At 47.7% G+C, this 12,995-nt stretch overlaps 1 protein-coding gene across 13 annotated transcripts in view; it reads right to left on the bottom strand.

Moving 5' to 3' along the window:
* The window catches only part of LOC138580086 (protein FAM118A-like), a 1,834,209-nt gene that overhangs the window by 491,498 nt on the left and 1,329,716 nt on the right, over nucleotides 1-12,995 (bottom strand). For 3 of the 13 annotated variants that reach the window (XR_011304173.1, XR_011304175.1, XR_011304174.1), the window contains exons 10-11: nucleotides 12,615-12,985; nucleotides 12,330-12,520 (exon numbers count right to left, since the gene is read on the bottom strand). The exons of the other annotated variants lie outside the window; for them this stretch is intronic. The gene's annotated coding sequence lies outside the window, so the exon portion shown is untranslated. The remainder of the gene's footprint in view (nucleotides 1-12,329; nucleotides 12,521-12,614; nucleotides 12,986-12,995) is intronic. 13 annotated transcript variants of the gene reach the window in all.

Here is a 12,995-nt window from a genome sequence, read left to right as displayed (position 1 = left end):
ACCACAGAACTCTGTTTGCTTGGGCGGTTGTATTCCCTGGCGTTCCCGCCTCCAGCCTCTCCACGGCTCCCCTTGCTCTGCGCCTCTCTTTCTGTCTCGCCACATCAATCCGGACACCTCATAGTCAGGAGCCCTCCTCGCACTGCTTCTGCCATTTTTAAATGCCCGACTCACTTAAACCCAGTAAAAAAAAATAACCTGCATGTTGGGCTTTAGGCTTCTCTTGGTTTGCATAAACTCCTTCCCCCTCTTACTCGTCGGTTTTTGGGAGTTGCAGTCTATAGAGGTTACTGGATTTCTTTAATGTGGTTGTTCAAAAGTTTCACATAAAGACACATCAAAAACAGAAGATGTGATGTACAAGTTGGTAGTGTTTGAGTCATAGATGGGGGCTAGAATATGGTAATTTAGAGGAAAAGTATCCTGACTTTTACTGTAGGGTGGAACTGTTAGGTGACAAGCCATTAAGGACTTGGGTAATATAGGGTATTCCTTAGGGAAGATGGGGGAATACCTCATCTCATCCAACTAACTGTCCCCAAGGTCAAGATCAGGTAGCGGCTGCCACCTCCTGGCCACACGGGAGGAGGACATTGGGGGGAAATCGGCGATGACTCCACTGGATTCATCACAAGACACACTCACTGCTCCCACAGACACACAGACACACACTCAAATACACTGCCCCTCCACCCACTGAATGCCCAACAGACACACATAGGCGCACAATGCCACCACAAGCAATGCACACACTGATCCTTATTTAAACACACATTCCGTTCCCACCCACTGCCATTTCCCCCACACACAATCCCCACACATGAACTGCCCCAACACATACAAATGCACACGCTGCCACTTCACACACTGCCTGCACACGCTTTCCACATAAAAACTAGCCACACAAACCAACTGCTTGGACACAGTAACAACACAGACACACACTGGCTTCAAAACATTGACCCCTTCCACACACACACAGACCCCACTCCCACAAACTGCCCATCCACAGTAATCCCATACATGCACTGCCCACACTCACACTAACTGACCCATGCTGCACTGCCCCCACTTACAATACCGACAAACTATACACTGCCCCAATGCACATACGCCCCCAAACACACTACTCCCTCACATACTGGCTGTCACAACCTACCTCCACACACACACACTGACCCCACACACTTCTCATACACACACACACTGCCACCACATACACACTTCCCCCAACAAAAATACACTCTTGTCTACCCACACAAACACTACCTACAAAAATGCACATTTCATGACCCCCACACACGCGTCCCTTCCACATACACACACATGGGCCACACACACACTGTAAGGGTGCCGAAGGAGGAGACTGACCCACAGGTGAAGAGAAAACCTACCTTTCCTTATTTCTATGAGGGGTTTGCCAGCCTCAACTAAAAGTGCTAATGGATCTATCAGGATGTCGTTTCAACTAAAAAGAGTCCACCTCCCAGTGTCAAACGTCCCTTTCTCTGTCATTACACTTATAACTAAATTTAAGCTGTACCAATGTTCTTGGTTCAGGAGAATGACTCCCTCCTCAATGACTGGACGGCCTAATTCTGTTTGCAAGTCTGTCACAAGGGTAATGACTCCCCTGCCCTGACTTCAGTACTTCAAAACAAAGAATTGTGGTCTTTGCATCAAAAGTTAATTATTTCTTCTCTCCAGGGGGAATGACTCCCTTCCCCTGGACTCTCTTTTCACTTGGTTTCATGATTTCACAGTGCCAGGGGAATGACTCGCTTCCCCTGGCCTTACTTGACTTTGTTCTTACACTCTCTTGGCTTTAGTTTCACAGTTCACAACACCAGAGGGAATGTCTCCTTTTCCCTGGCCTTTCTCATATATAAACTGGTTGGTGTGGGTCCCAGAGACAGGTTTCTTTAGGGCTTTTTCTGGGCAGACCTGTGTCACTTGCATGCCTGGTACTGCCACAAAGAAGATGGCTAGTGAGGATCTCTTCCTTAGGGTGCTTACCCCAAACCTGTTTTCTCCTCTGTATTTTGTTCCTGACATACCTGGTTAACTCTCCTGCAAGGTACTATCATATGGCCAATTGCTTAAGATATTCTCCTTGGGTTTATCTGGGTCCCAGACCCTGGGTTTGAGGTTTCTCCTGCCCCTTTTTTCGAACCCAACAGCCCATGTAACTTCTGGTACTCTGCTGGTTCTTCTCTGTTGGTCCCATGCTTCTCTGATGTATTGTTCAGCTTCTTGCATTCTTGTGTTGCTTCTGCTGTGTCTGCAGCAGCTCTGCAACGCTTCTCTTGGATATGGATACTGTGGGCTTCATGCACTGATGGGAGGTAAAGGAAGTGGATAGAGGGTGAGCGGTGTTCTACTGCGTTCTCGCGAGATGTCCTCCCTGATCCCCAGAGGGGGAGTCTCTCCCCCATGAGATCCTTCCGCTGAGTACCACCCCCAGGGGGACTATCCGGTAGCGGCCTCACCTCCCTGGCATCATGGGAAGGGGCTCCCCCTCCGGGTACCCACTGCCCACACACACAAACACAACCACCCAACTGCAGCCCAAACACACAAACACACCCACTGAACTGTAGCCCAAAGACACATGCACCCATTGCCCAATAACACAAGCACTGCCTATGCAACATTCACTGACCCGACACACATGGATCATACACTACCTTAAACATACTGCCCCAGTTTCATTGTTGGTATTTGTTCGCTTTAAGGCTGTTGAGTTATGGCTATGTTTATTAAGACTTCAATAAAAAGTCAAATCTGAAAGAAAAAAAACATACTGCCCCCATGCACATTGCCCACCATGCACACTGGCCTGCACACGCACCCTGTCCTGCCAACACAAACATTATTTCCCCTCTCCCACACACATACTGTTCCCATACATGGTCACTACCCCTTCCCTCACACAACACCCCACACTTTCCACACACACACACATGCACACTGCCCCAAACACTCCCCCACATACACCCCCTTCTTAAGAAACTCTCTGCCGACCCCTTCTGCCCAGCTAACTATCGCCCAATCTCCATCACTCCCTTCATGGGCAAACTCCTTCAAAAGCTGACCATCTCCCAGCTTAATCTCCACACTGAATCTATTGGTTGTCTTCATGACCACCAGTCTGGCTTCAGAGCTGCCAGAAGCATGGAAACTGCTCTCCTGAACATCCATGAAGACCTGCTCTCCAACCTTGATTCCAACATCTCCTGTATCCTCAACTTGCTTGATCTGTCTTCTGCCTTTGACACGTGAAACATGCCATCCTGCTCAAATGTCTCAGTGATAACCTGGGTATCACTGGTCAGGCCCTGGCCTGGCTGACTGCTTTCCTCTCTGACCGACCCTCCCAGGTCCAACTGGGGTCCTTCCTCTCCTCTATCCTTTTCTCTACCTGTGGTGTCCCCCAGGGGTCTAACCTCTCTCCCTGGCTGTTCAACCAATACCTGGCACTTCTTGACCACCGCATTGCCGCTCTCTGCCCCAATTTTCAGTGCTATGCGGATGACACTCAGCTCATTTTCAGGTTACCCTCGGCCACCCCTTCTCCGTCTTTCATCAATGACTGTCTGTCTGCTATCCAGGAGTGGTGTGCCGACCTCTGCCTTAATTCCAGTAAGACTGAGATTCTCCTCATCGGCACACCCACTCCCACGTTTCCTGTCACTCTCTGGCCGGCCTCTCTTGGCCCTCTTCCTGCTCCCACCTGTGAGGCTAAAAACCTCAGAGTCATCTTCGACTCCACACTCTCCTGCGCTCCTCACATCTCTGACGTCTCTAAGAAGTCACACTACCAGATGCACCTCCTCAGAGGTATTCTTCCTTTCCTCTCCTTCCCCCAGAAGCTCAGTGTCTCCAGAGCTCTGGTTCTCTCTAGGCTGGACTATTGCAACAGCCTCTTTCTAAGTCTGCCTGCCTATACTCTCCGCCCTCTGCAACTCATCCAGAACAGGACTGCGAGACTTGTCCTTGGCCTCAAGCCCATGGATCGTTTCTCTCCAGGACTGAAATCTTTGCACTGGCTCCCAGTGGCTGCGAGGATTAAGTTCAAAACCCTTTGCATTGTCCACAAGGCCTTCAACTCTTTCTTTCCAAATATCTTCCTTCTCGAACTCTTCGCCCATCCGCCTCCAACTCCCTCAGAGTCTGTTGCTTCTCTAAGCAACAAGTTGGCGGTAGATCTCTTTCTTCGGCTGGGGCCTCCCTCTGGAACAGACTCCCTGCCTCCCTGAAACTTGAGGAGAACCATCTCCAGTTCCGGAAGCACCTCAAAACCTTCCTCTTTGCTTCAGCTTTTTCTCCTCCTCTCCCCTGCTGACCTCCTGGCTGAATCTGAAACTGCACTGGTTACCTGGCCACCCTCTGATCTCAGGCCAGGTCCCTCCCCCGCTAGTCACACACACCTGCACTGCCTGCCTGGCAACCCCTACACTTGGAGACTGTTTCTGTATCCCTACAGTCCCACTACCAGCACTTGACACCTGATGTCTGCACTTACCTTTGCACTTGCCACCAGCTTGCCGTTACTTTTACTTATTGATATTACTCTATTCCCATGTAATGCACTGTCCCCCCCCCCCACACTTTCCCCCTTCCACCATCCCATGCACTTGCGTGATCTGAATGATACCTGGCCTAGTAGGATTGTTGTCCGTCCTCCCTTTCTTCCCTCTCCCTTGCCTCGTCGCGCCTTGAAACAGTAGTGTATAGGCGCATTATAAATACCATATCATATCATATATCATATGCTACCCATGACCCCACAAAGAACTCCCCACACAGTCACCCGCACTGCGCACCACACCTTGCTCCAACAAACATTGCCCCATGTAGAATTCCTCCCTCACACACATTGCCCAGGATGACACATGCAAGTATTGCCCGCACACACACACTAATGCTGTCCCTACAAATCCACATGCATGGCACTTTTCATACACTGCTCCCATGCATACACAGCCCCCGAAACATACTTCCCACACATGCTTTCCCCCAGGCACAATGTACAGACACACACACAGCCTCCCCCACACACAGTCCCCTTACACCCATTGACTCAACATACTTCCCCACATAAACCTTCCCCACACAAACATTTCACACTCCCCCCACAAACCCACTTCCCACATACAAAAACACTGCCACCACACACTACAGCCCCCCCACACACATGCTGCCCCTTCACTCACAATCTGCTAACCCCTCTACACACCAGTGTCACCATGCACTCTATCCCCAGACACATTACCCAACAAAGCCACCATGCATACATCCTGCCCTTGCACACTACCCCCACTCACCACACACTGCCCCTCCACACTCACCCCACACATGTACTGGCCCTACTCACTGCCCCTACTTACACTGCCACCCAGACACACTGAAGACCCACACTGCCCATTTGCATTGCCCAAACACACTGTAAACTGCCCCACACACACTGCCCTCCACACAATCTGAACCCACACAATCTGCCCCCACACATACCTCCCACATACTCCCCTTACACACTTCACCTACATACAAATTGTCACTACACACAAATCTGATCCCAAACCCCTCCCTAACACACACTGTTTGGAGATGAGGTTCTGCAGCACACACACGTCCCCCACAACACACACACACAACCTGTCCCACACACACACTGCCACTCTCGAACATGCAATCTTCCTATGCAGGCACTGTCCCACTACACACTGAACTCTCCACACACTGACCTACACACACACTGCCCCCAGACTCACTGCCTGATTACACTACCATACACCCACTGAGCCCCACACACACACTCACTAACACTTCCCACTAATTCACACAAAGCTCCCCCATCTCTCACACATACACATACTGTTCTCCCCATCTCACTGGCCCATATATATTGATCCCAGACACTCCCCCACCAAATGCACCCTCATGCATACAGCCCCACCCACACCTACTGCTTGCTCATGCACACAGTACCTATACACATACAAACTGCTCCCACACATGTATACTCTCTCCCCACACACACCTCCACACTCTACGCCGAAAAACACCCCACTGCCAACACTCTAGCCCTGCTCAAAACAGAGCCCACCACACTGTCCCACCACACACTCTGCCCCAAATACATTGCCACATCCAAGTTTTTGATTATGAAAATCGCATTGTTCTGGACTTTCTGACGTTTGACCAGATTCCCTTTAGTTGCACCCCCTAAGAGCATGTTACAGTAATCAAGTTGGGAAAGAATCGCTGCTCTGGCAAAGGTTTCGCAATTCTTCTCAGAAATGAAAGGTTTGACCTGCCTAAGCAGCTTCAGATGGCATTACGTGGTCTTTACTAGGTTATTGATCTGGGTATCAGAGCTCAGGGAGGAATCCAAGTAAGTACAAGCGTTTTGACCTTGTTCTGATGGTGCAACTGTCAATAACAAAATTAGCATAACAGGGGTCTAATTTAGATCTGGCACGGATAGAGACAAAAAGAAGGAGTTCTGTTTTTGAATTATTTAAGCACATCTGGTGCCCAGTCATCCATTGCTTTGTATTTGTATTTATTTGGCATTTATAGAGCTCTTTACTCCAAAGCGCTATACATAAACGTTACAGTACAATAAAATGAGGATAGATTTAATTAAAAAACATTTTCAGGAGAGAAGTACGGAAAGAAAGGTAGGAAGTAGTAGAACAGAGGGGGGAAGGGAGAGAGTTCCAGTGATAAGGAGCAAAAAGAGAAAATAAACAGAATGGGGATTGGGCGCAAGGAGGACGAGGGACAGATAATAAAATCTGAGATTGAGAGCGAAAGGAATAAGTTGGGGCGTAGAAGGAGATCAAAGATGACAAATAACTGGGAAGTAGACCATAGAGGGACTTAAACACAATACAAAGGAAATTTAATTTGAGCCGGGAAGAGAAAGACAGCCAACCAAGCAAGGACAGAGATTGCAAAATGGATTCACTCAGGGATAATTGGTAGAGAAGGCGAATGGAAGCATTGAAGATGGATTTAAGAGGAGCCAAACGAGAAAGAGGAAGACCAAAGAGAATAGTAGAACAGTAAAAAAGGCGAGAAAAAATAAGATGAAATCAGGAGTTTGGTAGTACCAAAGGTCAGAAAAAAGCAGGCTTTACAAATATTAGAGAAATGGAAGCAACAAGAACGGGAGATAGTAGAAATATGAAGGGAAAAGGATAAGTCTGTGTCAAGGTAAAGGTAAAGGTAAAGACAGAGATTACGAGCAGTGCTGGAAAGAGAGAGAGGTGGCAGGGAAGACAAGAACATCAGTTTTCGACATATTTAGAAAAAGAAAGTGGTCTGACATCCAAGATTTGACAGCAAGCAAACAGGAAGATAAGTTATCGTGGATAGCCAGAGTAAATGAAGAGAAAGCGAGAAAAAGTTGTGTGTCATCGGCATACAAGTGGTGGGAAATCCCAAAGGACGAGATAATTGCAGCAAGAGGAGACGTATAGAGGGAGAAGAGAAGGGAACCAAGAACAGATCCTTGGGGGACGCCATGAAGAAGAGGAGCGGTTTTAGAGGAAGAACCAGCTCATGAGACAGAATAAGTACAGTTAGCTACCTTTAGATAGGTGGTGTTGAGTCTGGTAGAGTCTAGATCATAATCACCGTCCAGTTTAAGTCCTAGTTGTGTGTAGTCTGTGTAGTTTGAAAAGTGGTTCCCAATATCAGCAAGCAGTTCACACAACAGCTTTATGTATATGCTAAAGAGTGCTGGGGACAAACAGGCTCCCTGGGGAACACTGCAGTGAACAGTAGCAGGATCTGAGCAGTATCCACCCCGGTGCACTACCGAAGCCCTACCGGACAGGAGTTGAGTGGGCTCATGCTATAGCTTGGCGAGAGCATCTAGCAACCCTTTCTAGGGAAAGTATGAGGGTGTCATGGTGTAGCAAATCGAATGCCACTGGGAGGTCCACTGAGAGGTCCAGCAGCAACAACAACATGCACCTGCAATTATGCACCATTTCAAGCATATTAGTTTGTAGGTCTAGTCGGGCACTCTCTGCGCTGTGGTAAGCCCTAAAGCCAGACAGCCTAGATTGTAATATAGGATTCTGGTCCAGAAAATATTGGAACTCCCTGCTGGCGATTGTATCCACTATCCTCAAGAGGAAGAAAGAGTTGGTGATAGGTCTGAGGTTGGCGGTGTCTTCTGGACTAAGCCCAACTTTTTTAACAAGTGGATTAACAGTTACTTCTTTATTGCAGTCGGGAACAATGTCATACTGCAAGGAGGAATTTACAAAGCGGGTGAGGAATGGGGCAAAGAGCATTGTATTGATCAAGATGAGTTTAGAGGAAAGGATATCCTTGGGGCAGGAGGTGGGATGCATGTTCATAAGAGCTTCAATTAGTTCAGGAGCAGGTATAGACCTGAAGGAGAAAGCTTGGTATTCCACTACCTGCTCCTGTCCCTCTTGTCTGGAGGTGCCCCGAGTGGTGCAAATTCGGGAGGCTTTGGGATTAGCCTTGGAGTTGGTTTTTAACTTATCATGTGCGGCTATGATTTTGTCAGCAAAAGCTCGCTGTACCCTGGAGCAGTCTTCTTTAGTTGGAATGAATGTCTGGGAATGGACTTTTGGTTTCTCCAACATTTTTTGAGTTTTGAAGAGTTGTTTGGGGCAACTTTTGGCTTGAATTATTTGTTAATTTATTCTATTTTATTGTGCATTTGTAATGCGCTAATACATCAAGTAAATTGTGCTTCAAAGTGCTCACAGTGCAACAGGGGGTAACAAGGGAGTGAAAATGAAATATACAATGAAGATAGGCGGACCTACTAGGCCTTGTGAGCATTCAGATTGTGCAAGTGCAGAGGGAGAGAAGAGATGAGGGAGAGGGGTGTAAGTGATAGGTGTAACCAGAGGGAATTGCTAGCAGCAGTAAATGCTTAGGTGAGAGTGGACAGCTGCCTACAGATAAGTGTAAGCCAGTGGGAGCCACGGCAAGTGCTAGGGGCAGGCAGAGGCTGTAGGCAATTGGGTGAGGGAGGCCAGGACCCCAGAGGACACATAAGGGAGCTGGTCACCAATCTCAGCAACAGTGGGGTTTAGCAGCGGAGGCAGGGAGGGAGAGAGGGACAGAAGGAGGCGGAGCCTGCTGAGGAACAAAGGGTACAACGTACCAGCACCCTTTCCGGATCGACTACAACAGTGCCTGCTGGCGCTGTTGCACGCGGAAGCTCTGACCTGCCGGGCGAACCGGCCCCGATAGGCACAGTTGTCACGGAAGCACCGGCACCGTTACTAACGGTGCCGGTTCTTCCGAGTCCCCATTCCCATGGAGTCCCCTAGGACTCCATGGGAATGGGGAATAACATTTTCCGCCAGCTGATATCCCAGGCCGCCGGGACCTGTAATGTCCCAGTGGCAACGGAATTTCAGGTGACGGAAACAGTGTTAAGAGTCCAGCAGCAACCCGCCGGTAGCACCAGCAGGTTACTGCTAGCCTTGGAATGAGGCCCATCGTTGGATATTATGGAACTTATTGATTGAACCAGAACTTCCTAAAGGCATTTTAAAACTTCAATGAATTGTTGGAGAAAGAGACACGTTTGTGCTACAGAGACATTCTTGTTTAAAATAAACACTTTGCCATCCTACCTAACAATCCAGGGGAAAGGAACCATTCTCTGGATCCAAGCGTTTTTTTATGTTTTGATTATGCTCACTTTACACTGAACATAAATCAGAGACATTTCCTTGCACCCTTAATTATTTGTTTCTAGTGTGAGGGTCAGTTTGGAATGTTTTGGGCACAAGGGTGGTTTCTAAGTTGAACTATGTGACCCAGACTGATTATTAGTTTTAGTTTTCTAGGCAGGGAATCTCTTTATTTAGGATAGGGGTAGAGAGGAGTTATTCCAACCCATTTTGTGTTTAAATAAAATGTCTGATTCTGAGAATATTATAAAATTGTGCGCGCCTCTCATTTCTGACCACTCACAATAATTAAGTGGCCGAGGTCAAGGCATCACCACACAATTGGAAACTGATAAAACACATTTGAATGAGTGAAGCAGACAATTTTGGTAGATGGCATACTTATTGGATCACCAAACAAATGTTCTGGTAATGGAGGGTTCTGGTAATGGAGGATTGCATACAGCATTGTGGTTTGTGGGCACCATCTAGACCACAGACAGATGAGGAGTTGGGGAAATCCCTATCTATTGTCCTGTAGGACCTTCATGGAGTCACGCAGAGCGGCAGTCTCAGAATGCTCTAACGCTATTATATTCTCTCTGAACTTGAGAAAGCTGGACAGTTAGCTGTTGCAGCTGTTGTGAGTTGAGAGAAGTTCCCCTCTTGTTATAACAGGGGAGCAAGCGGCTATGGACTGTTTTGGTCTGATTGCTATGACATGTGCCTCCCAGAAGGTAGATGGAGTGGGATATCTTGCAAGCTTGCCACTTTTCCACCCACCAAGGTTTTACAGAGCCCTGCTTCTAAAGACCCGAGGAGGACAGCATCCGGGATTTCTGCACAAGACCCAGAACAAAACTCTTGGGACACCTTGCATGCTTCTGTGCTTCTGTGTTACTATGCAGAAGCAAGTTAGACTTAATATAGTACTCACTCCTGCTATCAGACATGTGGAGGGCACTGAAAGAATCTGTGTACTATGTGATAGGGTAGCACTGTAACCCGAAGCTGTGGATCACCATCCTGTAGATGTGGAATGTCATGGGAACTTGCACGAAAACCAGAGGAATTCCACGATAGCAGTGAAGCTACAAGCTCCATTTGTAAATGTGAAAGAAACACTTGAGGAAAATATCCTAATTAACCTTTGTAAAGATTGTCCAGAACAGATATATCTGTTTCGGGGAAATACGAACAAGAAATCACTATAAACCTGTGGAACAAATTCAAGACGGCCCAAGCCAATCTGAAAGGCCAAACCAAGTACCATTTCCCTGAAAGCACTACGTAAGAAGGTAAAAGGTGCCCAGCCATTGATACACAGGGACTATGCTACGGGTAGAGGTAGTGCATGCCTTTGCAAACCTGCAACAGGTACTCTTGAGAGCTCTAACCCAGAGCCACTACCACAATAGGATACACTGCTGGAAGAGAGGGGGGCCTAGTTGATGGTCCTGTTCCAAGGAGATGGATGCCTGAAGGTGAAGTGCTTCCTTATACAGAGTGACCCATAGCAGTGACATAGTATTGTCTGCCTCAAAAGGACCTGAATGGAAGGGGGTGGCTAGAATACCCATTGAAGGAAGAAAGCCAAAGTCTAGGAGATGCTTACTATGAATGTTAAGGAAACCCAACATCTGAGAGAGACTTTTTGTGAATGGTAACTGAAAGCCAAGGGCAAGGAGAGACCTAGAGACCTGAAGTATGTAAGTAGTGCTGCAAGAGGCCTAGTAATAACTGAAAAAAGAGAAGTTCAGGGAAAGCCTAAGAGAAGGAACACAATTAAAGGAAACCCATAACTTGACACATGGGAGAGGTCTTCATAGAGTTGCTGAAATCAGGAAGACTGGATGGGTGGCCAGACTCTGGGTAAACCCTGCAAGAGCATTCCCAGGAGAACTTGTGGTTTTGCATTGCTAGTTTAGAGCTAAACATTTGAGCCTGGCATGTGTGAACACTTTCGTTGGCTGAACATTGGGGCATTTGTTATTAAAGCTTGGAGTAGCCAGGAGGCTAAAAGATTCAGTAAGAGTAGGATTTGAAATATTCTGCTGGCCACACCATTTGGACATTACTTTGTAGAGAAGGAGGGGCAAGGCCTTATAAGAGTCAGTCAAGAACTTCATTATTTGGACGCTTATCTCTGAAGGTATTGGACACATGGAGGTAGCACCACTTTATGTTGACCCACCCCTGGTACTGTATACTTTCCTTATCATTTGTAAATTGTCCATTAGATCCTGCAGGCCTTTGGTCCAAGCCCTTCCCTGAACAGTTAATAAAGGTGTTCAGGCAGATCTATCAATTCAGATGCAGAAAACGGTTTTAGAATCTGTCAGGCTAACCTTACCGAAACCGCACAGGAATTGATGATGACTAGCAAAGACCCTTTTACCACCATGACACTCCCCACAGTAAACCAGGTGTGACGGAGAGGCAGAAGCACCAGGACCAACAGGGGCAAGATATGAACTGGTATCTTCCCTCAGGAATTAAGCAGGTGTGCGGTAGCAATAAAACATGGCTGGCGCAGCTGCACGAGGGAGACATTGAGGAGAGACAAAGGGGGCAATCAGTAACACAGGTTTTCCAGAGTCTCCCCCACCTCCCAGGCTCTCATATTCCCCACAATGCTAGGCTTACCAAGCAAGACGGTCCAGATGACAACACCTTTGGATGAGACAGACTCTGGAAATTAGGGTCAGGTGTGGAGAAAGGCAAGCTTGACTGGGAGTTGCAGGAGAGATGAGGATTTGAAGGACGAGTCGTCTGTACCAAATAAGCTGGCTTGGCTTGCAAATGAGTTGGGGTCAAGGCCGATGGAACCAGTGGGTCTAAGTGAGACAAAAAGGGAAATCAGTAACCAAGGTTTTCCTGAGTCTTCCCAACATCCCAGGTTCTCAGACTCCCCAACGATTGTAGGCTTACCAAGCAAAGAAAGACGGTCTGAATGCCAAAAGCACTGGATGAAGCAGAGACTTTGGAAACAATGCTTGGCTGCTTAGAAAGGCGAGCTTGACTGGAAGCTTGTAGGAGAGACAAAGATGAGGAGGATGAAGCTGCCATACTAAACAAGCTGGCTTGGTTCGAAGCAGAGTTGAGGGTCAGGGCTTCAGGACTCGTAGCAAAAGATTTGAAGGTAGGAGGAATGGATCATGTTGCAAGGCAGCGGCATATGCAGATGAGCCTTGTGTAGCCAATTATTGAAAGAGCTGTGGTGCATTACCTTGAAGGACTGGCACATGCTGGAGAGCTAACGCAGATTTAAACCTTGCAGTACCTCCGGGAAGCACAGTGACCTGTGGAAGA

This window comes from Ambystoma mexicanum, chromosome 3p (genome assembly GCF_040938575.1).
Source record: "Ambystoma mexicanum isolate Mex_15411 chromosome 3p, UKY_AmexF1_1, whole genome shotgun sequence".
Taxonomy (NCBI): Eukaryota; Metazoa; Chordata; class Amphibia; order Caudata; family Ambystomatidae; genus Ambystoma; species Ambystoma mexicanum.
The sequence above is the reverse complement of the archived record's forward strand: the minus strand, read 5'-3'. Positions and strand labels throughout refer to the sequence as shown.